The sequence below is a fragment of the Ranitomeya imitator genome, chromosome 6, assembly GCF_032444005.1.
Source record: "Ranitomeya imitator isolate aRanImi1 chromosome 6, aRanImi1.pri, whole genome shotgun sequence".
NCBI classification, from domain to species: domain Eukaryota; kingdom Metazoa; phylum Chordata; class Amphibia; order Anura; family Dendrobatidae; genus Ranitomeya; species Ranitomeya imitator.
In genome coordinates this window covers 301,275,704-301,301,675 of record NC_091287.1, presented here as the reverse complement: position 1 = coordinate 301,301,675, position 25,972 = coordinate 301,275,704, and positions in this window count along the sequence as shown.

Below are 25,972 nucleotides of genomic sequence, written 5' to 3'. Positions count from 1 at the left end.
TCCACTGCACCCCTGTATTTGCAGCCATCATGTCCCGAGCCCGTTACGAAGCCCTGATGAGATTCCTCCACTTCAGTGACAATTCCCAAGCTCTCCCAAGAACTGACCCCAACTACGATCGGCTAAATAAATTAAGACCCCTAATTTCCCTCCTAAAAACTTCCTTTCTAAATTCCTATACCCCAGAGCAAAATATGGCAGTCGACGAGTCCTTGATGAGCTACAAGGGCCGTCTTTCATTCCGCCAATTTATTCCCTCCAAGAGAGCCAAATACGGCGTAAAATTATATAAAGCTTGCGAGAGCTCATCAGGGTACACGTCCACCTTCCTAATTTACGAAGGTAGGGACCGCCAAATAAACCCCCCAAACTGCCCCCAGACAATTGGTATCCCAGGCAAAATTGTCTGGGAGCTAATGACGCCCTTTCTCAATCAAGGGTACCACGTGTACACAGATAATTATTACACGAGTATCCCCCTATACAAATCCCTCCATGCTGCAAGTACAGGGGCCTGTGGGACAGTGAGGAAAAACAGAGTGGGGTTTCCGTCACAGTTGGTGTCCAGACGTTTGGAGAGGGGGGCGTCATTTTCACTTGCAAGCGACCAACTACTTGCAGTGAAGTGGAAAGACAGGAAGGACGTCTATATGCTTTCCACACTGCATACGGACACCACTGTGACGGTCAGAGAGAGGGGTGCCACCAGGGACAAAGAAAAACCTGTCTGCGTCACAGATTATAACAACCATATGGGTGGCGTAGACCTGTCAGACCAGGTTCTGCAACCATACCTGGTCAAGAGGAAGACCAGGGCGTGGTATAAAAAGGTGGGAATCTATCTAATTCAGATTGCCACCTACAACAGCTTTGTCCTATATAAAAAATCTCAAGGACCGCTAACTTTCCTGCACTTTCAGGAGAAAGTAGTAGAGAGCCTCATATTTGAGTCGATGGCACCGGGGGAAGCCTTCGACTCTGAGGATTCCCGGAGACTGTCAGAACGCCATTTTCCTCACCCTGTCCCTGTCCCACCCAAAGGTATCCTCAAAAAAGGTGCCGAGTTTGCAGAAAGCATGGCAGGCGGAGTGATTCCCGATTCTATTGCCCCACATGCCCATCCCAACCAGGCCTTTGTATCTCCCCCTGTTTTGAGACCTACCACACCACCTACAATTATTAGTTTGCTTTTTTTCAATAATTTTTATTTTCTGCTTAGTGGCCCCAGTAGTACAATTTGGAACAATTGATAAATAATATTTTAATTAGTAGATCCCATTTTACCCCATTTCACAATTCCAGAACTTGATCAATCCCATACCAAACTACTATCCCAACAAATTCTCGTCCACGTACCTACGTCTGTACGCTCTAGAGTGTGGACCCCACAAATGTTCTTGCAAAGTCAGGTCATCTGAAAATTCTACGACTCGATCAATCCCATACCAAACTACTATCCCAACAAATTCTCATCCACGTACCCACGTCTGTACGCTCTAGAGTGTGGACCCCACAAATGTTCTTGCAAAGTCAGGTCATCTGAAAATTCTACGACTCGATCAATCCCATACCAAACTACTATCCCAACAAATTCTCATCCACGTACCCACGTCTGTACGCTCTAGAGTGTGGACCCCACAAATGTTCTTGCAAAGTCAGGTCATCTGAAAATTCTACGACTCGATCAATCCCATACCAAACTACTATTCCAACAAATTCTCGTCCACGTACCTATGTCAATAAGCGTTAGAATGTGGACCCCAGAAATGATCATGAAAAGTGAGAATATCTGAAAATGAATTCTAGGACTTGATTACTCACAAACATTTTTGACCATTTATCTAACTTTGACTGTTTTTATAACTGTCTTGCTACACAAAACTTTGGCTTCCATTTATATTACTTATATTTATGTTGATGATACGGGCATGATCATTTTATTGTAGGATTTCTAAAAAATGAGGAAGTTCCGTACTTATACACTATGGGCTTTACTTTATGGTTCTTGCCGAACCTCTGGTACCAGATAATACTTTCTATAGAGAACTGGTTGTTTTGTGCATATAGCGGTTCTGACCTTGGCGGGTGGGAGCTTGCTATGGTGTACCACGTCTATTGGCACATTCGTCTCTCATATAGGGATTGATGGAGCTAAAAGGACGTTGTACGACCAGTCTCTGAAAGTGTCTGCCATTCTAGCCCTGATGGTGTTCTTTCATCTTTGGAACAAACTCCGCTTTGCCACATAGTTGGCTGCATTTTCCTACACATTTTGCCCTTCATTCCAGTACAGTTTATTCTTCCTGCTACAATATACGCAAATGCGGGACAACTGTTTTGTTAGCAAGACCAATTTTATAGTCAGCCATTGTGTTTTAGGAGCATGCCTCCCTCTGTGAGTAATAATTCCTGGAAGGATTTTCTTTTTTGCTCAATGTCTCTAGTAGCTTTGAATGGGTCTTGGATCTTCAATTTCAAATAAAGCCAAATTTGTCACATTGTGCCCCTTTCTGTCCAAGCCCTGCCATTTGTCCAAACAGAATTTTTTAACTACATATGGGATATCGCTGCACTCATAATAAAGTGGGTAACGAATTGTGGGGTCCACTTTTTGATGTTATTTCTGAAAAAGTGAGACATTCAGGTCTAAAACAAGATTCTCGTGGAAAAAAATGAATTTTTTCAATATGACGACCTAATGTTATCAAACTCTGTGTCATACATGTGGGTTCAAATTGCTCAATATACCCCTGATTAAAATCTTTGAGGGGTGTAGTTTCCAAAATGGGGTCAGTTGTGGGGGGTTTCTGCTGTTAGGCACATCTACAAACCCAAAATGGCGTCCGCTCTCACAATTAAGAGATTAAAAAGTCAAACGGCGCACCTTCCCTTCCAAGCTCCGCAGTGCGCTCAAACAGAGGTTTACCCCCACATACGGGGTATCGACATACTCAGGACAAATTGCACAACAACTTTTGGGGTCCATTTTGTCTTGCTACCCTTGGGAAAATAAAAAATTGGGGGTGAAAAGATCATTTTTGTGAAAAAAAAATGATTTTTAATTTTTTCGGCTCTACGTTATAAACTTGTGTGAAGCACTTGGGGGTTCAAAGTGTTGACCACACACCTAGATAAGTTCCTTAGGGGGTCTAGTTTCCAAAATGGTGTCACTTGTGGGGGGTTTCCACTGTTTAGGCACATCAGGGGCTCTCCAAACACGACATGGTGTCCGATCTCAATTCCAGAGAATTCTATGTTGAAAAAGTCAAATGGCGCTCCTTCCCTTCTGAGCTCTACTGTGCACCCAAACAGAGGTTTACCCCCACATACGGGGTATCGACATACTCAGGACAAATTGCACAACAACTTTTGGGGTCCATTTTGTCTTGCTACCCTTGGGAAAATAAAAAATTGGGGGTGAAAAGATCATTTTTGTGAAAAAAAAAAGATTTTTAATTTTTTCGGCTCTACGTTATAAACTTGTGTGAAGCACTTGGGGGTTCAAAGTGTTGACCACACACCTAGATAAGTTCCTTAGGGGGTCTAGTTTCCAAAATGGTGTCACTTGTGGGGGGTTTCCACTGTTTAGGCACATCAGGGGCTCTCCAAACACGACATGGTGTCCGATCTCAATTCCAGAGAATTCTATGTTGAAAAAGTCAAATGGCGCTCCTTCCCTTCTGAGCTCTACTGTGCACCCAAACAGAGGTTTACCCCCACATACGGGGTATCGACATACTCAGGACAAATTGCACAACAACTTTTGGGGTCCATTTTATCTTGCTACCCTTGCGAAAATAAAAAATTGGGGGTGAAAAGATCATTTTTGTGAAAAAAAAATGATTTTTAATTTTTTCGGCTCTACGTTATAAACTTGTGTGAAGCACTTGGCGGTTCAAAGTGTTGACCACACACCTAGATAAGTTCCTTAGGGGGTCTAGTTTCCAAAATGGTGTCACTTGTGGGGGGTTTCCACTGTTTAGGCACATCAGCGGCTCTCCAAACGCGACATGGTGTCCAATCTCAATTCCAGGGAATTCTATGTTGAAAAAGTAAAACGGTGCTCCTTCCCTCCTGAGCTCTACTGTGCACCCAAACAGTGGTCCCTCCCCACATATGGGGTATCGGCATTCTCCGGACAAATTGCACAACAAATTATGTGGTTCATTTTCTTTTTTTACACATGTGAAAATAAAAAAAATTGGTTCTGAAGTAAAATATTTGTGAAAAAAAGTAAAATGTTCATTTTTTCCTTCCACATTGCTTCAGTTCCTGTGCAGCAACTGAAGGGTTAATAAACTTCTTGAATGTGGTTTTGCGCACCTTGAGGGGTGCAGTTTTTAGAATGGTGTCAATTTTGGGCATTTTCTGCTACATAGACCCCTCAAACTGACTTCAAATGTGAGGTGGTCCCTAAAAAAAATGGTTTTGTAAATTTTGCTGTAAAAATAAGAAATTGCTGGTCAAATTTTAACCCTTATAACTCCATAATAATTTTTTTTTTTTTCCAAAATTGTGCTGATGTAAAGTAGACATATGGGAAATGTTATTTATTGACCATTTGTGTGACATATCTCTTTGATGTAAGGGAATAAAAATTCAAATGTTGAAAATTGCGAAATTTTCAAAATTTTCGCCATATTTCCGTTTTTTTAATAAATAAAAGCAAGTAATATAAAAAAAATGTTACCACCGACATGAAGTACAATATGTCACGAAAAAACAATCTCAGAATCAGCGGGATCCGTTGAAGCGTTCCAGAGTTAAAACCTCATAAAGTGACAGTGGTCAGAATTGCAAAAATTGGCTCGGTCATTAAGTACCAAATTGGCTCTGTCACTAAGGGGTTAAACTGGTGATAAACCAAGATTGGTCCCATATATGTAAACGAATACCTTCTTTAACTCACTTAGAGAAATTGCACTGTGCCCTTGTGTTATAGGAATAGCAATTTTGGTTTCTTATTGTATCCCTCCAGGAATAAAGTGCTAAGCAAGTAACTTGGTCCTCAAAAGGACCTCAGTTGACCTGACAAAACTATAATACATGTGTAAATCTAAACACTTCTATCTCATCTCATTCACTGTCATAAGGATAGTTCCTAATTGTGTAAATCTGCTAATAGTATATAATTCGCCTTTTTGTGACCCCAAGGCAGAATATTTTTTTTTTTTTTGTGGGATAGGCCCAACTAGAACTTCTGCTATGGGGCCCCATGATTTCTATGTACGCCCCAGCTGTGGAGATAGCACTCATGGTCATAAGTGACATCATCAAATACAGAAGGCCATTGTTACCTCACAGCATGATATCACAGTGACTATGGGTCTATACAAACACGTGTTCTTGGGGCAAAGGTTAATTTCAGAAGAGGAAGACGAGGAGAGCAGAGGATCCAGGATCGAGGACACAGACTCTGATTTCAGGACATGAAAACGAGGAAAGGGGAGGATTCAGTATTCAGGAAATGGAGCGCCCCCATGGGGTCGTGGGGTACTCGGTACCGGGTCCTGCGGTTCACAGCTGGATATCATGGTGGCTGACCCGGTCTGTGGCCCTGGGACGTCCATGTAAAAGGGAAAGGTCTTTAAAAAGGAATAAGTTTGTGTTCGTGACGCCACCTGTGGTATTCGGTAAGGGTGACCGATGCTGCTTTAAGGGGTCCTCTGGGGTGATGTTATGGCAGCTAGATGGTATTCCTTCCCACAGGTGAAGTATGTCCCCAGGGCTTCCCGGTGTGTAGATGGTGGATGGTGAGAGGTGCAAAGAAGAACGAGGACACAAGGTTGGTCTCTTTACCTTTACTGAAGACTTCAGCATCCACAGTCCAGGGTACCAGACCACAGGGCAGGCAGAGTCCGACCGGTTTGGAGGCAAGTCCAGAGTCCCCTTGTCCAGGTGGAAATCAATAGCCTTCCTTTGCGCTGTAGTCCCTTACTACCTATGGCTTCACATAAGGGTCTCACAGATGTGGTGTCTCTCTCTCTGTCCCCCATATAGGATAGGACAAACCCATATGACTGGTGGCTTGAGGCTGTTTATAGGGACTCTAGCACACCCCGGCCTCTAAGGGATGCCACCGTGCCTCCTGGGTATAGGTGCGGACAGGTAACCTGCAATTAGCTGTCCTGCCGGCCTCTGCAGCAAAGCATAAACGTCCTTACTCCCTCGGTGTTCCGGCTACCGGAGGAAAGCAATACCACTGTGACGACCAGGACCCTGGGGCGCCGCACTCCCCCTCCGTTAAATCCAGTACTCCCGGACTGGGAAAAGAAAACAACAGTTACAAGTTAGCAAAAGACATACAAATTTTTTTTGAAAAGCTATAAAACAAGTTAATATTATATCTAAGCTTCCCTTTATGAGAGGTGAGAACACTTGAACGTTGCATTAACAAGTTTATAAAAGTACATCTGTTATTGTCTTTGGTCAGATGAAGCAAAGCAAGGCTCTTCCCACGCCGGCAAAGTGGCCAGAACCAAGGTGCACCTTGATGGTGCCAAACTACTTACAATGAAAGTTTTTGGGTAAACATTGTCCATTACCGCAATGTCCATTTTTTAACCTGTAATAAAGATAAGCAAGCAATTCAAACATGTAACAGCAATTATTGACATTTTTAATCCCTGTAACGAGCTGGGATTTGACCTCTGGTACTATGAGTAGACCTGCGTAGTTCCTGATCTAACATGTCTGTTACTATAGTGGACCCCCTAGTGTGTGTACTATCTGTAGGCTTGCATTGTGTAGGTAAGTTGGGCAAGAGTCTGCGTCTTCTTAGATTCACCATAGGTCTGACAAGTTCACCAATAGCAGAGGGTGGATTCTCTGGTTCCACTGCTGGGGCGACATCCGCTGCTTGAACCTATTGGTGCAGAGTCTCCCCCGGCTCAGGATGGTCTGGAATCACATTTTGTACTGGTATTTCCAGCTGGGGAAAAGTTAAGACAGGTATCACGATGGCCTGACGTACTTGAGTCCAAGACTGGGGAAAATCTCCAAGAACAGTGTGAATCTTCTTTTCTTCTGTTTCCACGGGTGGAGATGTTTCTGGATCTGGTTCTTTGTTCCTCAGTTTATCAGGGCATTTCTTGAGATGGTCTCTGGATACTGCAGTTGAAGTTGCTGATAAGACAGACTTTAGTATTGTCAAAGTTGAACGATAAGATGGTATATGCTTCTGCTTCCCACTGATCATCAAGTTTGTTCATTCTCCTTTTACGCTTTAACACTAGTTCACCTGGTGACAAGGGAATTGAAGGAGCACGTTGGTTGTAGTCTCTCTCTCTTGTTTTTGTCTGGCTTGAGATAGACTTCTTTCTACACACTCTTGTACTTGGCGGTACCTTTGTTGTCTTTCTGTATCCCAATCTGCATCAGATGATGGATTTTCTGTTCTTAGGACTCCCATATCTAGATCAACAGGTAGTTTGCTGGATCTTCCTCTCATCAGATATGCTGGAGTACAGTTGGTGGAATTCACGGGAATGTGGTTGTACAAATCTACCAAGTCTGGCAACTTTTCTGGCATAAGTTCCTTTTCTGTATAGGCAAGGCCTTCAGTAGGTCAATCACTACTTGGTTTATCTTTTCACACATTCCGTTGGTTTGTGGGTGGTACGGTGTTGTTCTGATCTTTTTGCATCCGTACAGGTTACAGAACTCTTGAAACACTTCCGCTTCAAAGGCTGGACCTTGATCAGTAAGTACCTTCTCAGGATATCCATGTGGTCTACAAAATTGCTGTTGGAAGGCCTTGGCTGCTGTTCTTGCAGTGAGATCCTTAACAGGTACAACTACCAGGAATCTGGAGTAGTGATCCACGATGGTCAGAGCGTACAGATAGCCTGACCGGCTTGGTGTTAGCTTCACGTGGTCTAAGGCCACCAGTTCAAGTGGCTGTTTGGTGACTATGGGCTGTAGGGGAGCCCTCTGACTGTCACGGTCCTTTCTGCGCAGGCTACATGGGCCACACTCTCGGCTCCACTTTTCGATGGCTTTTCTCATGCCAATCCAGTAGAATCTTCCACGAAGTACACTCTCCAACTTCTTCCATCTGAAGTGTCCTGCTCCATCGTGGTACGCTTCCAGAACCAAGGGCGCATCTTGCCTTGGGACCACTATCTGCCAAACCAACTCATGAGTGCGTGGGTCGATGTTTCTCCGGCACAGCTTACCATTGTAGATAGTTTGCCTTTCTCCCTCCACAGTTGTTGCATCTCTTGTGGATCATCTGGACCAGGGTGTGAACCTGCCTGGTCAGGAGTTCTTTCACCCAACGGACTGCGGGGTCACTGTCCTGGGTCTCTCCCCATCCATGGTGGGCCAGGGGATTCAGCGTGGCTTCTGGCTTGATTCTGTGCCTGTTCCTCACATGATGAGAGTACTGAGTTGTCTTGGGGTGATGAAAAGCTGGCAATTCTATTTTTTCGAGTGTTTCTGAATCTTCTCCCATCTCTGGCAAATTGGGCATTTTGGACAATGCATCAGCATTCCCATTCTTGTGCCCTGCCCGGTACTTGATGGTGAAATCATAATTGGACAACGGGGCCATCCACCGTTGCTCCAGGGCACCAAGTTTTGCTGTGTCCAAGTGTGTCAGTGGATTGTTATCCATGAAGACGGTGAATTTTGCGAAGGCTAGGTAGTGCTTGAATCTCTCCATCACTGCCCAGATGGTGGCGAGGAACTCCAGCTTAAAGGAACTGTAGTTTTCAGGGTTCCTTTCAGTGGGACGAAGTTTCCTGCTGGCGTAGGCGATTACCCTTTCTTTGCCTTTCTGGACCTGGGACAACACGGCTCCTAGTCCCACATTGCTGGTGTCCGTGTACAGCGCAAACAGTTGGTCATATTCAGGGTAAGCCAGTACCTCATCTCCCGTAATAGCCAACTTCAAATGAGTGAAGGATCTCTCCAGTCCATCGTCCCAGTCAAATGGGGTATTCTTACCCTTGGTTTTCTTGGATTGGCCCACTAACAGGTCTTGTAGTGGAGCGGCTTTCTTGGTGAAGTCTTTGATAAATCTTCTGTAGTAGCCTACCAAACCGAGGAACTGTCGGACTTCATGGAGGTTGCTGGGCTTCAGCCAGTCTCTGATCACAGTGACCTTGTCAGGGTCTGGGGCCACTCCTACGGCACTCACTACATGGCCCAGGTACTGCACTTTGGGCTTTAACAGATGGCATTTGGATGGTTTTACCTTTAGGCCAAAGTTGAACAGGGCTTCGAACACCTCTGCCAGGTGCTTCAGGTGGTCCTCATAAGTCTTGGAGAAGACGATGACATCGTCCAGATACAGCAAGATGGTTTCGAAGTTCTTGTGTCCCAGACAGCACTCCATCATCCTCTCAAACGTTCCTGGGGCGTTGCACAGTCCGAACCGCATGTAGTTGAATTCACAGATACCCATCAGTGTGGTGAAGGCCGTCTTTTCCTTATCCGCCTCTGCTACGGGAACCTGCCAGTACCCACTGGTGAGATCCAAGGTAGAGAAGTATTTAGCAGATTTTTAAGCAGCTAATGATTCTTCTATTCTAGGCAAAGAGTATGCATCCTTGTTTGTAATGTGGTTTATCTGCCTATAATCTACACACATCCTCATCGTGCCGTCTTTCTTTCTGACGAGGACTAATGGAGCTGCCCAGGGGCTACAACTGTCTCTAACTACCCCAGCCTCCTTCATCTCTCGCAACATGTCCTTGGCACACTGATAATGAGCTGGAGGTACAGGACGGTATCTCTCTGTAATGGGCGGATGATCTCCCGTGGGGATATGATGTTGAATCCCTTTTACCTGCCCAAAATCTAGTGGGTGTTTGCTGAACACTCTCTCATACTCATGGACCACCCTGTAAGCCCCTTGTTTTTGGTGTTATGGTGTAGAGTCAGTGCCCACGTGTAATTTCTGACACCAATCTTCCGTTTGTCCTGCAGAGCCATTGTCCTCCGCCTGGTTGGACGGGACCAAGGGTTCTGTTGCCTGTATCACATTGTTATCAACAGTAAACAGTTTAGCAAGTGTGGCATATTTGGTTAGGTGGACTTCTTTCTCTCCACAGTTAAGGACACGTACCGGCACCCTCCCCTTGTGGATTTCAAGCACCCCTCGGGCTGTCAGGTTTGTGGGCCTACTATCTGAATACACAGGTTCTACCAGGCCTTGGTAGTCTTTACCTCTGAGGTCTATCACTGCCTGACACCATATTAACATTTCGCTCCTGGGGGGTATTGCAATGGCGATTGAGTCACTCACTGTGGCACGGCCAATTTGTCCACCAGATAGTTCTACCTGCTGTCTCTGTACCAGAGCTCTGATTTCTTTCTGCAAAACACGTTGCTCACTGGAACCAGCAGTTTCGGCCACCTGTTGTAATAAGACAATAACCTCTGCAAGACAATTTTCTATGACATTAGTACCAATGGTCATCATAGGGTTACATTCACGTCGATAAATATCAACAATCACGATCCCTTGGAATTTTAACTCTATCCACCCCACTTTAATGGTGACCTCTTTGTATCCCACTTGTGGTAATGGCTGACCGTTACTGGCTACTATGGTGAAATCATCATCAGGGCCACGAGTAATGTCTGTGTCAGCCCAATAACGTTTATAAAGGATGTAAGGCATAGTTGTCACCTGAGAACCAGTGTCTAACAGAGCGTTCATAGGGATACCATCGATCACAATGGGGAGAACAGGTCGTCCTCCAACGTACTTGGCCCTCTGCCCCAGGGGTCGCTCGTTTAAATGACAGTACCTTGCAATGTGGCCTGCCTGATTGCAGTGGCGGCAGAGGGGTCGTCCGTCCTGATGATAGCAATCGTCGTCTCTTCCTCTGGTCGGCGGGATCCTCTTCTGTCATTGCCAGGGAACATCCTCTGGTCTGGAAGCCAGCTTGATCTTCTCCTTGGGGGCCTCCTGTAGGGACTGCACGGTCCGGGCTAACGCAGCAAAGTTCCTGGTCAGCTCCTGCATCTGGAGGCGTAGTCCTGCGGGAGAATCATCTTCCAGGGTCTGAGCATCGGCCTCAGCAGAGACTTGAGGATCTGGCACCACCTCCTGGTGGTACATGAGGGCTTGACGCCTAGGGGGGTGCTGCACGGCTGGGCTTTCATTCCTGTAGCACCTGGATGGCTTTGTCTTTGAATTGCGCAAAGGTTAGGTCCGGATTCTGCATGGCCAGGAGGTGCAGTTGGGCCCTTTGGTTATTGCACAGGAGCCTCACAATGAACCACTCTTTTAAGAGTTTGTCTTCATTTTGCACGCTGGTTGGATCAACCTGCCTGATTGCCCACAGTGCTTCCTGGAGATTAAGGGCATAGTCCCGTAGGCTATCCTGCGGCCTCTGCTTGCACCCATAAAACATCAATTTGATTTCTGTAGCGGTGCGGGAGTCAAACATGGTTTTAAGCTTAGCAAAGATCTGCTGCACAGTCCCTTTATCCGCAGCTGGCCAGGATTTCACCTCCCTCAGGGCCGCTCCAAACAGTTGGCCCGTTATAACGTGCACTTTCTGATGCTCTGTCAGGGGAAAACTTCAAGCAGGCTGCAGAGTCTTTCTTTAAAGTCATCTAATGTATGCGATTCTCCAACATATTGTGGAAGCCAGACTGCTCCAGGGATGTACGGCATGGAGAGGGGCATGATGGCCGTTGTAGCTGTGGCGGTGTCTGGCCGGCCTATGGGAGCTACAGTTGCGTTCTCCGTGGGGCTCAGAGGCATCACTGGGCTTTCGGGCACATCCGCTGCGAGGTCAGGGGTGCTATTTGGTCCGTGGCTGCGACCGCCACCAACTCCCCTCCCGGGTTAAACATTGTTCTTCCCCCTCGCTAACCTGATAGAAGCCGACGTCTCCTTTTGCGGCTCCGCTGTATGACGTCTTCACTTCCGGCTTTCCAGGCAGCAGCGCAGCACCCGTCCTTCCTGCTTCACGCTCTTTTTGGCTAGCTCCGCCCACGGAGGTACGTCTCCTCCCCCTCGCGCTCCGCGCAGCGTGGCACTGGCAAATTTTGGTGGCAATTTTTGGCGGCAAATCACACTTAGGGACATTTCTTTAGGCGCACATGACCCGATTCTCAGGCTTTGGTAGATCCTGTTCGTGACGTCAAGATGGATCGCCCCCTAAGGGCAGTGGGGTACTCGGTACCGGGTCCTTCGGTTCTCAAGGGGGATGTCACGGTGGCTGACCCGGTCCGTGGCCCTAGGGACTTCCCTTGTAAAAGGCAAAGGTCTTTAAAGGGATATGTTTGTGACGCCACCTGTGGTATTCGTATAGGAAAAATCAGCCGCACTCAAATGGTTGAAAGTTCCGCAAACTGTGTAGTTTCTTTATTAACATAAACAATAAACATCACCAGGTGCTTTTTTGCAGGTAAATAGATGTACGTCACCCACCAGGCGGACACGCTTTCACACAACTCCACCGGAGCTGCCCTATGGGAACTCGGCTCTCTCTCTTCTCCCCTCTACCTCTTTGGCATAAATGAGGTTTTGATAAAGACCCGGTTGGGTCGAAACATTACCTGATTTGAATAGTCCGCCACCTATTTACCTCCAAAAAAGCACCTGGTGATGTTTATTGTTTATGTTAATAAAGAAACTACACAGTTTGCAGAACTTTCAACCATTTGAGTGCGGCTGATTTTTCCTATACTTGGACTATTTGTTCATGCCTGCACCAGCCCAGTAACAGTGTGCACATCTTTTTCCTGGATTTACCTGTGGTATTCGGTCAGGGTGACCGAGGCTGCTTTAAGGGGTCCGCTGGGGTAATGTTATGGCAGCTAGATGGTATACCTTCCCACAGGTGAAGTATGTCCCGAGGGCTTCCCTGTGTGTAGATGGTGGATGGTGTGAGGCGCAGTGAACAACGAGGACACAAGGTTGCAGTCTCTTTACCTTTTTACTGCAGACTTCAGCATCCACAGTCCAGGCCACCAGATCACAGGGCAGGCAGAGTCCGGCTGGTTTGGAGGCAACTCCAGAGTCCCCTTATCCAGGTGGAAATCAGTAGCCTTCCCTTGCGCTGCAGTGTTGTAGTCCCTTACTGCTAAGCTTCTCATAAGGTCCTCACAACTGTTGTAGATATTATGTCTCTCTCTCTGTCCCCCAGATGTATAGGACAAACCCGTATGACTGGTGGCCTGAGGCTTTTTACAGGGACTCTAGCATGCCCCAGCCTCAACAAGTTGCCACCGTGCCTCCTGGGTATAGGTGTGGACAGGTAACTTGCAATTAGCTGTCCTGCCAGTCTCTGAAGTAAAGCGTAGAGATCCTTACTCCCTTGGTATTCTGGCTACCGGATTTCTGCGCCTCCGAAGGAGGAAGCCTGCTCCTGGCTGATCTCCCTCTGATATCCTCTCCTTTGCTTTGCTTTCCTTCACGCTTGCTGCAATATGATCTGCTTTCTATGTCTCTTCCCAGGAGCTGTAGCACTTCATGCCACAGAGCTCCTCTCCCTCTGTCTTCCTGACAGGAACTGAACCCTTTTCCCTCCAGATCAGGATGTTCTTATAGGGGAGTTCACCTTAAACAGGCTTAGAGCTCCCCCTTCTGGTCTGGAGTGTGAACATGTTGTATGCATTGTTGCCTGACAAAGAGATCTCCTTCATTGCCTCCAAATGTAACACCACTCCCCCCTAGAGGAGAATGATATTACTGCAACGACTAGGACCCTGGGGTGCTGCATTTGCACACAGCCTTAGCATTTAGTGAACCTAGCAAAAAAGCCAAGCAAAAAACAAGTGTAGGATTGCACTTTTTTTGCAATTTCATCGCACTTTGAGAGGGGAGGGGGCTCCCTGCGGGCTTCCCAGAGACCCCCGGAGCAACGCAATGTAATCACGTTGCTCCGAGGGTCTCTTACCTCCTCCTCCCTGCAGCAGGCCCGGATCCAAAATTGGCGCGGCATCTGGGTCCTGCAGGGAGGTGGCTTCACTGCGCCTGCTCAGAGCAGGCGCCGGGAAGCCTCCAGGAGTGCACGTCAGATCGCTGATCTGACACAGTGCACAGCAAAGTGTCAGATCAGCGATCTTACACTATAACATGATGCCCCCCCCCTGGGACAATGTTATAGTGTAAAAAAAAAAAATATTCACATGTGTAAAAAAAAATAAAAAAAAAAATTCCCCCCCCCCCAAAAAATATATATTGTTCCTATAAATACATTTATCTAAATAAAAAAAACAATAAAAGTACACATATTTAGTATCGCCGCGTCCGTAACGACCCAACCTATAAAAATATATCACTAGTTAACCCCTTCAGTGAACACCGTAAGAAAAAAAAAAACGAGGCAAAAAACAACGCGTTATTCTCATACCGCCAAACAAAAAGTGGAATAACACGCGATCAAAAAGACTAATATAAATAACCATGGTACCGCTGAAAACGTCATCTTGTCCCACAAAAAACGAGCCACTATACAGTGTCATCAAAGAAAAAAGAAAAAAGTTATAGTCCTCAGAATAAAGCGATGCAAAAATAATTATTTTTTCTATAAAATAGTTTTTATCGTATAAAAGCGCCAAAACATAAAAAATGATATAAATGAGGCATCGCTGTAATCGTACTGACCCGAAGAATAAAACTGCTTTATCAATTTTACCAAACGCGGAACGGTATAAACGCCTCCCCCAAAAGAAATTCATGAATAGCTGGTTTTTGGTCATTATGCCTCACATAAATCAGAATAAAAAGCGATCAAAAAATGTCACATGCCCGAAAATGTTACCAATAAAAACATCAACTCGTCCCGCAAAAAACAAGACCTCACATAACTCTGTGGACCCAAATATGGAAAAATTATAGCTCTCAAAATGTGGTAACGCAAAAAATATTTTTTGCAATAAAAAGCGTCTTTCAGCGTGTGACGGCTGCCAATCATAAAAATCCGCTAGAAAACCTGCTAGAAAAGTAAATCAAACCCCCCTTCATCACCCCCTTAGTTAGGGAAAAATTAAAAAAAGTATTTATTTCCATTTTCCCATTAGGGTTAGGGCTAGGGTTAGGGCTAGAGCTAGGGTTAGGGCTAGGGTTAGGGCTAGGGTTAGAGCTAGGGTTAGGGTTAGGGCTAGGGTTAGGGTTGGGGCTAGGGTTAAGGCTAGGGTTAGGGCTAGAGCTAGGGTTAGGGCTAGGGTTAGGGCTAGGGTTAGAGCTAGGGTTAGGGTTGGGGCTAAAGTTAGGGTTAGGGTTTGGATTACATTTACGGTTAGGAATAGGGTTGGGATTAGGGTTAGGGGTGTGTCAATGTTACGGGTGTGGTTAGGGATGTGTTTGGATTAGGGTTTCAGTTATAATTGGGGGGTTTCCACTGTTTAGGCACATCAGGGGCTCTCCAAACGCGACATGGCATCCGATCTCAATTCCAGCCAATTCTGCGTTGAAAAAGTAAAACAGTGCTCCTTCCCTTCCGAGCTCTCCCGTGTGCCCAAACAGGGGTTTACCCCAACATATGGGGTATCAGCGTACTCAGGACAAATTGGACAATAACTTTTGGGGTCTAATTTCTCCTGTTACCCTTGGGAAAATACAAAACTGGGGGCTAAAAAATAATTTTTGTGGGAAAAAAAGATTTTTTATTTTCACGGCTCTGCGTTATAAACTGTAGTGAAACACTTGGGGGTTCAAAGCTTTCACAACAATCTAGATGAGTTCCTTGTGGGGTCTACTTTCCAAAATGGTGTCACTTGTGGGGGGTTTCTACTGTTTAGGTACATTAGGGGCTCTGCAAACGCAATGTGACGCCTGCAGACCATTCCATCTCAGTCTGCATTCCAAATGGCGCTCCTTCCCTTCTGAGCCCTCCCATGCGCCCAAACGGTGGTCCCCCCCACATATGGGGTATCAGCGTACTCAGGACAAATTGGACAACAACGTTTGGGTCCAATTTCTCCTGATACCCTTGGGAAAATACCCCAAAAATACTAAAAATATCTTTATTACCAATTACTTAAAAAACATAGTGCATACAAAACCATCACCAAATAAACACTTGAAGATAGAAAACGAACCTAGGGGGGTACCTATCCCTAGTAGCCTAACACTTGTCAGTACCCTACCTGCCAGCGGAGGTTGGCACCCTAATCCTGCGCAGTGGCGCCCCCGCTCACCATCGACTGTCCCTCCTGATCTATTAGACTCTATCAAGGAAGGGAAAAGAAAAATGTATATGTGTGGTTTTGTGAGGAGGGTTTGGGTACGTGGGTAGATGCTGTCCCTCACACTCACCCTACCTGTCAGCGGGGGTTGGCACCCTAGACCTCTCGCAATGGCGCCCCCACTCCTCGACGGCTGTCTCAACAATGATAGCCCTAACAGAAAAATTCGGGACCCTTGATGTCGTAGGGTACTAAAAAATGTGAGAGCGTAGTGAACAAAAAAAAAAAAATTTCAAAGGATATAATAATCCAGATGATTTAATTTATTTTGTGCTAAAAAACACACAATACTTGGCTGTCCTGAATCCCAATAGATATTGCCTGTGAGTCTTATTCAGAGTGTTCATCCACAATAATTGTACAATCCACAAGTCTTCCAAAATTAGCTGGAGAGGGAAAAAAAAAAAAAAACCACATCACCCATCACCAGGGGATTTTTTTAAGGATATAATAATCCAAAAGATTTACTCAATTGTGTGCTAGATAACACGATTTTAGGCTGCCCTGAATCAAAAAATGTATTGCCTGTGAGTCTTGATCAGGCTATTCAGCCTTAGGCCGGCGTCACACACAGCGTAAAACAATACGGTCCGTATATTACGGCCGTAATACGCTGAAAAGTCCCGAAAATAGTGGTCCGTAGCTCCTCCGTAGGCAGGGTGTGTCAGCGTTTTTTGCGCATGGCATCCTCCATATGTAATCCGTATGGCATCCGTACTGCGTGTTTTTCTCGCAGGCTTGCAAAACCGACATACCGCTATAGAAGTGATCCATGTGTCCAAAAAAAAAAAAATATATATATACTGTCTATATATATATATATATATATATATACATATATATATATATATATATATATAGACAGTATATATATATATATATATATATATACAGTGGGGCAAAAAAGTATTTAGTCAGTCAGCAATAGTGCAAGTTCCACCACTTAAAAAGATGAGAGGCGTCTGTAATTTACATCATAGGTAGACCTCAACTATGGGAGACAAACTGAGAAAAAAAAATCCAGAAAATCACATTGTCTGTTTTTTTAAACATTTTTTTGCATATTATGGTGGAAAATAAGTATTTGGTCAGAAACAAACAATCAAGATTTCTGGCTCTCACAGACCTGTAACTTCTTCTTTAAGAGTCTCCTCTTTCCTCCACTCATTACCTGTAGTAATGGCACCTGTTTAAACTTGTTATCAGTATAAAAAGACACCTGTGCACACCCTCAAACAGTCTGACTCCAAACTCCACTATGGTGAAGACCAAAGAGCTGTCAAAGGACACCAGAAACAAAATTGTAGCCCTGCACCAGGCTGGGAAGACTGAATCTGCAATAGCCAACCAGCTTGGAGTGAAGAAATCAACAGTGGGAGCAATAATTAGAAAATGGAAGACATACAAGACCACTGATAATCTCCCTCCATCTGGGGCTCCATGCAAAATCCCACCCCGTGGGGTCAGAATGATCACAAGAACGGTGAGCAAAAATCCCAGAACCACGCGGGGGGACCTAGTGAATGAACTGCAGAGAGCTGGGACCAATGTAACAAGGCCTACCATAAGGAACACACTACGCCACCATGGACTCAGATCCTGCAGTGCCAGACGTGTCCCACTGCTTAAGCCAGTACATGTCCGGGCCCGTCTGAAGTTTGCTAGAGAGCATTTGGATGATCCAGAGGAGTTTTGGGAGAATGTCCTATGGTCTGATGAAACCAAACTGGAACTGTTTGGTAGAAACACAACTTGTTGTGTTTGGAGGAAAAAGAATACTGAGTTGCATCCATCAAACACCATACCTACTGTAAAGCATGGTGGTGGAAACATCATGCTTTGGGGCTGTTTCTCTGCAAAGGGGCCAGGACGACTGATCCGGATACATGAAAGAATGAATGGGGCCATGTATCATGAGATTTTGAGTGCAAACCTCCTTCCATCAGCAAGGGCATTGAACATGAAACGTGGCTGGGTCTTTCAACATGACAATGATCCAAAGCACACCGCCAGGGCAACGAAGGAGTGGCTTCGTAAGAAGCATTTCAAGGTCCTGGAGTGGCCTAGCCAGTCTCCAGATCTCAACCCTATAGAAAACCTTTGGAGGGAGTTGAAAGTCCGTGTTGCCAAGCGAAAAGCCAAAAACATCACTGCTCTAGAGGAGATCTGCATGGAGGAATGGGCCAACATATCAACAACAGTGTGTGGCAACCTTGTGAAGACTTACAGAAAACGTTTGACCTCTGTCATTGCCAACAAAGGATATATTACAAAGTATTGAGATGAAATTTTGTTTCTGACCAAATACTTATTTTCCACCATAATATGCAAATAAAATGTTAAAAAAACAGACAATGTGATTTTCTGGATTTTTTTTTCTCAGTTTGTCTCCCATAGTTGAGGTCTACCTATGATGTAAATTACAGACGCCTCTCATCTTTTTAAGTGGTGGAACTTGCACTATTGCTGACTGACTAAATACTTTTTTGCCCCACTGTATATATATATGTCAGTAGACACATATATATATATATTAATATTTCTTCCAGCGCGAGATAGCTTTAAAGCCGGTAATTCAATTACCGGCTTTTGCTCTCTCCTTCCTAAACCCGACATGATTTGAGACATGGTTTACATACAGTAAACCATGTCATATCCCCATTTTTTTTGCAGATTCCACACTACTAATGTTAGTAGTGTGTATCTGCAAAATTTGGCCATTCTATCTACTAAATTAAAGGGTTAAATGGCGGAAAAAATTGGCGTGGGCTCCCGCGCAATTTTCTCCGCCAGAGTAGTAAAGCCAGTGACTGAGGGCAGATATTAATAGCCTGGAGAGGGTCCACGGTTATTGGCCCCCCACCCCTGGCTAAAAACACCTGCCCCCAGCCACCCCAGAAAAGGCACATCTGGAAGATGCTCCTATTCTGGCACTTGGCCACTCTCTTCCCATTCCCGTGTAGCGGTGGGATATGGGGTAATGAAGGGTTAATGCCACCTTGCTATTGTAAGGTGACATTAAGCCAAATTAATAATGGAGAGGCGTCAATTATGACACCTATCCATTATTAATCCAATTGTAGTAAAGGGTTAAAAAATACACAAACACATTATTAAAAATTATTTTAATGAAATAAAAACAAAGGTTATTGTAATAATTTATTCTACGCCCAATCCAGTCACTGAAGACCCTCGTTCTGTAATAAAAACAAAATAATAAACCAACAATATCCTTACCTACTGCAGATCTGTAAAGTCCAACGATGTAAATCCTTCTGAAGGGGTTAAAATATTTTGCAGCCACGAGCTTTGCTAAAGCAACGTTGCTCGTGGCTGCAAAACCCCGGGGAATGAAGGTAAAGTAGGTCATTGACCTATATTTACCTTCATTTGCGGTGAGGCGCCCTCTGCTGGTTGTTCCTAGATCGTGGGAACTTTCCTAGAAAGCTCCCAGGCTCAAGTTCATATGAGGACAACCAGCAGAGGGCGCCTCTTATGAACTCGAGCCTGGGAGCTTTCTAGGAAAGTTCCCACGATCTAGGAACAACCAGCAGAGGGCGCCACACCGCAAATGAAGGTAAATATAGGTCATTGACCTACTTTACCTTCATTCCCCGGGGTTTTGCAGCCACGAACAACGTTGCTTTAGCAAAGCTCGTGGCTGCAAAATATTTTAACCCCTTCAGAAGGATTTACATCGTTGGACTTTACAGATCTGCGGTAGGTAAGGATATTGTTGGTTTATTATTTTGTTTTTATTACAGAACGAGGGTCTTCAGTGATTGTATTGAGCGTAGAATAAATTATTACAATAACCTTTGTTTTTATTTCATTAAAATAATTTTTAATAATGTGTTTGTGTATTTTTTAACCCTTTACTACAATTGGATTAATAATGGATAGGTGTCATAATTGACGCCTCTCCATTATTAATTCGGCTTAATGTCACCTTACAATAGCAAGGTGGCATTAACCCTTCATTACCCCATATCCCACCGCTACACGGGAATGGGAAGAGAGTGGCCAAGTGCCAGAATAGGCGCATCTTCCAGATGTGCCTTTTCTGGGGTGGCTGGGGGCAGGTGTTTTTAGCCAGGGGGGGGCAATAACCGTGGACCCTCTCCAGGCTATTAATATCTGCCCTCAGTCACTGGCTTTACTACTCTGGCGGAGAAAATTGCGCGGGAGCCCACGCCAATTTTTTCCGCCATTTAACCCTTTAATTTAGTTGATAGAACGGCCAAATTTTGCAGATACACACTACTAACATTAGTAGTGTGGAATATGCAAAAAAAAAGGGGATAAGACATGGTTTACTGTATATAAACCATGTCTCATATCATGTCGGGTTTAGGAAGGAGAGAGCAAAAGCCGGTAATTGAATTACTGGCTTTAAAGCTGTCTAGCGCTGGAATAAATATTAATATATATACATATATGTGTCTCACTGACATATATATAGATTCAAGATTCAAGATTCAAAGAAGCTTTATTGGCAGGACCAAATACACATCAGTTTTGCCAAAGCAAGTGTATAGAGGCAATAGGGATAGGGACTGTGGGGATGTTAGGTAGAAGCTGTGGGGGAGGTGGATGGGGCAGATCCAGGGTGGGGGCTATAGTCCATGGCATAGGGGAGGTGGATGGGGCAGGTCCATTGTGGGGGCTATAGTCCATGGCATAGGGGAGGTGGATGGGGCAGATCCATTGTGGGGGCTATAGTCCATGGCATCATAGTTCTCTTTCTCGCAGTCTATGACATTCGCTCACGTACCGCGCTGCTATCTCCACTGCTCTCTCTTCTTCTCCCAGCAGGATATATGTTTTCTCTTCCTCCTTCATGGTGGTGAAGTCTGGGAAGAGATGTGAGAGTCTCCTGAAGTGAGTGTCCCTCACTGCTGAGTATTTGGAGCAGTGTAGCAGGAAGTGGGTTTCGTCCTCTATGGCTTCCTGATCACAGTGTTGGCATAGTCTTTCCTCCCTGGGCTTGTAGCTCTGCCTGTGTCGGCCACATTCGATGGCCAGACTGTGGGCACTGAGTCTATATCGGCTCAGGATCTGGCGGTCTCTGGGGTCCGGGAGTTTCTCCAGATATGGGGCCAGTCTGTAGTCTTTCTGTAGGCTCCGGTACATGGTCAGTTTCTGTGAGCTGATGATATCATTCTTCCAGTCACTGACATACCTCTCCTGGCCTTCATCTGCCATCTTCCTAATTCCGGCTTTTGTCAGGTTGTTGTGATTGGTGTTCTGCTCCGGTTGGGTTTGGCTGGGCTGTTCCGGGGGTTCTGGTTTTTCTGTTTCACCTTCATGTATCAGGGCTTTATGGTGATGGGAGCTTGGATTGCTCCTATGCAGGTGAGCCCGGAATGACAGCGCCCTCTTTAGAACTTTTAGGTGTAGAGGGAATCTGCCCAGCTCGGCCCGACAAGCACTGTTGGAGGTGCTCCGATGGACCTGGAGAAGGTGCTTGCAGAATTCCAGGTGGAATATTTCTGTTGGACTGGAATCCCACTTTGACCAGTCTGGGTAGGTGTGAGGACCCCAGACTTCGCTGCCATACAGGAGGATTGGGGCGATGATGGAGTCGAAGATTTTTAGCCAGACCCTCACTGGTGGCTTCAGATGGTAGAGTGTCCTTCGGATGGCATAGAAGGTTTTGCAGGCCTTGTCTTTCAGGGTTTCTATGGCTTGTTTGAAGTTCCCTGACTGGTGAATATCTAGGCCCAGGTAGGTATATTTGTCCGTTCCTGTGAGGTCGCAGTTGTTGAGGATAAATGATGGGTGTTGGTCTGATCTTCTCTTTCTCCTCTGGAACACCATGGTGTTGGTTTTCTTTAGGTTGACGGGTAGGGCCCAGGTGGAGCTGAATTTCTCTAGGATTTTCAGGTTGTCCTGGAGGCCTTTCTCGGTTGGTGACAGCAGCAGCAGGTCATCTGCATACAGCAGGAATTTCACCTGAGCGTCGTGGAGGGTGAGACCTGGTGCTGAGGATCGCGGCGGCCATTTTCCTGAAGCCGAGTTCGCATCTCAGCTTCATGAAAATGGCTGCAGCGATCTCCATCTACGCACGCGCGGCATCCCACGGCCATTTTCCTGAAGCCCCGGGCAGCAGAGGACTCCATATGCGCACGCGCGGCCTCAGGAAGATGGCCGCCCCAACCGATCACCAGGGAAATAGCGCCGATCGCGCGTTTTTTCTTCGCCTGCGCAGTGGATTCAGAAGTTGGGCATGCGCAAACCACTACGCCACCAACGGAAATCTATGCAAGATCTGGGGGAAGAAACAGCGATGTCACCACGCCCATCTGACCAGACCAGCCTGATTGACAGGCGAAAACGGCGACTTTGGTAAGTTATTTCGGCAGCATAGGTGGGGAATCAGGGTACACAAAATACACTATTGTAACGCACAGCTCAGGCCCTATTTAACAGTATTTTTATCTCATACTGAAAAAACGGGGTGACAGGTTCCCTTTAAACAGTGGGGTCACGAAGCAAACATACTTGTTTCTCTGGCTTTAAGATACTAAGACCCACAGTCTGCCAAAATAGGCAAATCCCTCAATTTAACAAATACTTTAAACTCACATTCCAACAGATAGGCATAAAAAAATCAGTCTCATAGCTCGACGCGTTTCTCCTCCCAAAGGAGGTTCATCAGGAGTATATTTTACAGTAATATCAGAGACCGCTACTTAGCTTTGTGTTGTCCATGACAATACAGGACACACGCACTAGGCCTGTACCTTCCAGATTAAGTGCCTGAAGTCAAGTGTCTAAACCTCACCATATAAAGACTCAATTAACTGACAAATGTAATGCACCTGAGTCACCCTGTGTGCGTATACATGTCCGGGATCTCCCATGCTGGCAAGAAGCTACGCCCACTGTAGCTGCTCATTGATCGGCGTCCATGTTCCCTACCGGAAGTGTATAACCACGTCACCTCGATACATCTGTGTTTCATGTGATGCAGGCACATTGAAGCATATTTGCGTCCCACCTTGCGCCTGCGTTTGAGGCCCAACAATAACGCATCCTACGCAGGTGCCTTGGAAACAAAGGGCACACCATCCTTCATGACGCCTCTCTCTTATCGCGCATGCGCCTGATGGCGCCGATACAAGGCACCTGCGGCCGATACAAGGCACCTGCGTAGGATGCGTTATTGTTGGGCCTCAAACGCAGGCGCAAGTTGGGACGCAAATATGCTTCAATGCGCCTGCGTCACATGAAACACACTCCTTGGTAACGGCGTTGGTAGGCGCTTATGTGATGATAGTCACTATGCGTGTGCGCGGCATGAGGGAGGAGGTGATTCCTAGGCCCCTGCAAAAAATGCATCGCCCTGTATCGGCGCCATCAGGCGCATGCGCGATAAGAGAGAGGCGTCATGAAGGATGGTGTGCCCTTTGTTTCCAAGGCACCTGCGTAGGATGCGTTATTGTTGGGCCTCATACGCAGGCGCAAGGTGGGACGCAAATATGCCTCAATGCGCCTGCGTCACATGAAACACAGATGTATCGAGGTGACGTGGTTATACATTTCCGGTAGGGAACATGGACGCCGATCAACGAGCAGCTACAGTGGGCGTAGCTTCTTGCCAGCATGAGAGATCCCGGACATGTATACGGACACAGGGGGACTCAGGTGCATTACATTTGTCAGTTAATTGAGTCTTTATATGGTGAGGTTTAGTCATTTGACTTCAGGCACTTAATCTGGAAGGTACAGGCCTGGTGCGTGTGTCCTGTATCGTCATGGGCAACACAAAGCTAAGTAGCGGTCTCTGATATTACTGTAAAATATACTCCTGATGAACCTCCTTTGCGAGGAGAAACGCGTCGAGCTATGAGACTGATTTTTTTATGCCTATCTATTGGAATGTGAGTTTAAAGTATTTGTTAAATTCAGGGATTTGCCTCTTTTGGCAGACTGTGGGTCTTAGTATCTTGAAGCCAGAGAAACAAGTATGTTTGCTTCATGACCCCACTGTTTAAAAAGTGTGTGAACCAGGACATCACTTTGGGGAGTAGCTTTTTGATCTAAGTATTTACATGGGACTTTATGTGTGTTTTATCTTAATATGAATGTGGGCATTGTGCAATATATGGCTGAATATAAGGCTGAATAGCCTGATCAAGTCTCACAGGCAATACATTTTTTGATTCAGGGCAGCCTAAAATCGTGTTATCTAGCACACAATTGAGTAAATCTTTTGGATTATTATATCCTTAAAAAAATCCCCTGGTGATGGGTGATGTGGTTTTTTTTTTTTTTTTCCCCTCTCCAGCTAATTTTGGAGGACTTGTGGATTGTACAATTATTGTGGCTGAACACTCTGAATAAGACTCACAGGCAATATCTATTGGGATTCAGGACAGCCAAGTATTGTGTTTTTTAGCACACAATAAATTAAATCATCTGGATTATTATATCCTTTGAAATATTTATTTATTTATTTTTTTGGTTCACTACGCTCTCACATTTTTCAGTACCCTACGATATCAAGGGTCCCGAATTTTTTGTTAGGGCTATCATTGTTGGGACAGCCGTCGAGGAGTGGGGGCGCCATTACGCAGGTCTAGGGTGCCAACCCCCGCTGACAGGTGGGGTGAGTGTGAGGGACAGCATCTACCCACGTACCCAAACCCTCCTCACAAAACCACACATATACATTTTTCTTTTCCCTTCCTTGATAGGGTCTAATAGATCAGGAGGGACAGTCGACGGTGAGCGGGGGCGCCACTGCGCAGGATTAGGGTGCCAACCTCCGCTGGCAGGTAGGGTACTGACAAGTGTTAGGCTACTAGGGATAGGCACCCCCCAAGGTTCATTTTCTATCTTCAAGTGTTTATTTGGTGATGGTTTTGTATGCACTATGTTTTTTAAGTAATTGGTAATAAAGATATTTTTAGTATTTTGGTTTTTTTTTCTGTGAGACTGTTAAATTTTTAACTCCTTGATTATTGGGTTTTTTTCTGTGAGATGTTTGGGAAAATACAAAACTGGGGACTAAAAAAATATTTTTTGTGGGAAATTTTTATTTTTATTTTCTCGGCTCTGCGTTATAAACTGTAGTGAAACACTTGGGGGTTCAAAGCTCTCACAACATATCTAGATGAGTTCCTTAGGGGGTCTACTTTCTAAAATGGGGTCACTTGTGGAGAGTTTCAATGTTTAGGCACATCAGTGGCTCTCCAAATGCAACATGGCGTCCCATCTCAATTCCAGTCAATTTTGCATTGAAAAATCAAATGGCGCTCCTTCCCTTCCGAGCTCTGCTATGCGCCCAAACAGTGGTTTACCCCTACATATGAGCTGTCAGCGTACTCAGGACAAATTGTACAACAACTTTTGGGGTCCAATGTCGCCTGTTACCCTTGGAAAAATACAAAATTGGGGCCTGAAAAATCATTTTTGTGGAAAAAAAATGTTTTTTTATTTTCACGGCTCTACGTTATAAACTTTAGTGAAACACTTGGGGGTTCAAAGTGCTCACCACACATCTAGATAAGTTCCTTAGGGGGTCTACTTTCCAAAATGGTGTCACTTGTGAGGGGTTTCAATGTTTAGGCACATCAGGGGCTCTCCAAACGCAACATGGCGTCCCATCTCAATTCCAGTCAATTTTGCATTGAAAAGTCAAATGGCGCTCCTTCTCTTCCGAGCTCTCCCATGCGCCCAAACAGTGGTTTACCCCCACATATGGGGTATCAGCGTACTCAGGACAAATTGCACAACAACTTTTGGGGTCCATTTTCTCCTGCTACCCTTGGTAAAATAAAACAAATTGGAGCTGAAGTAAATA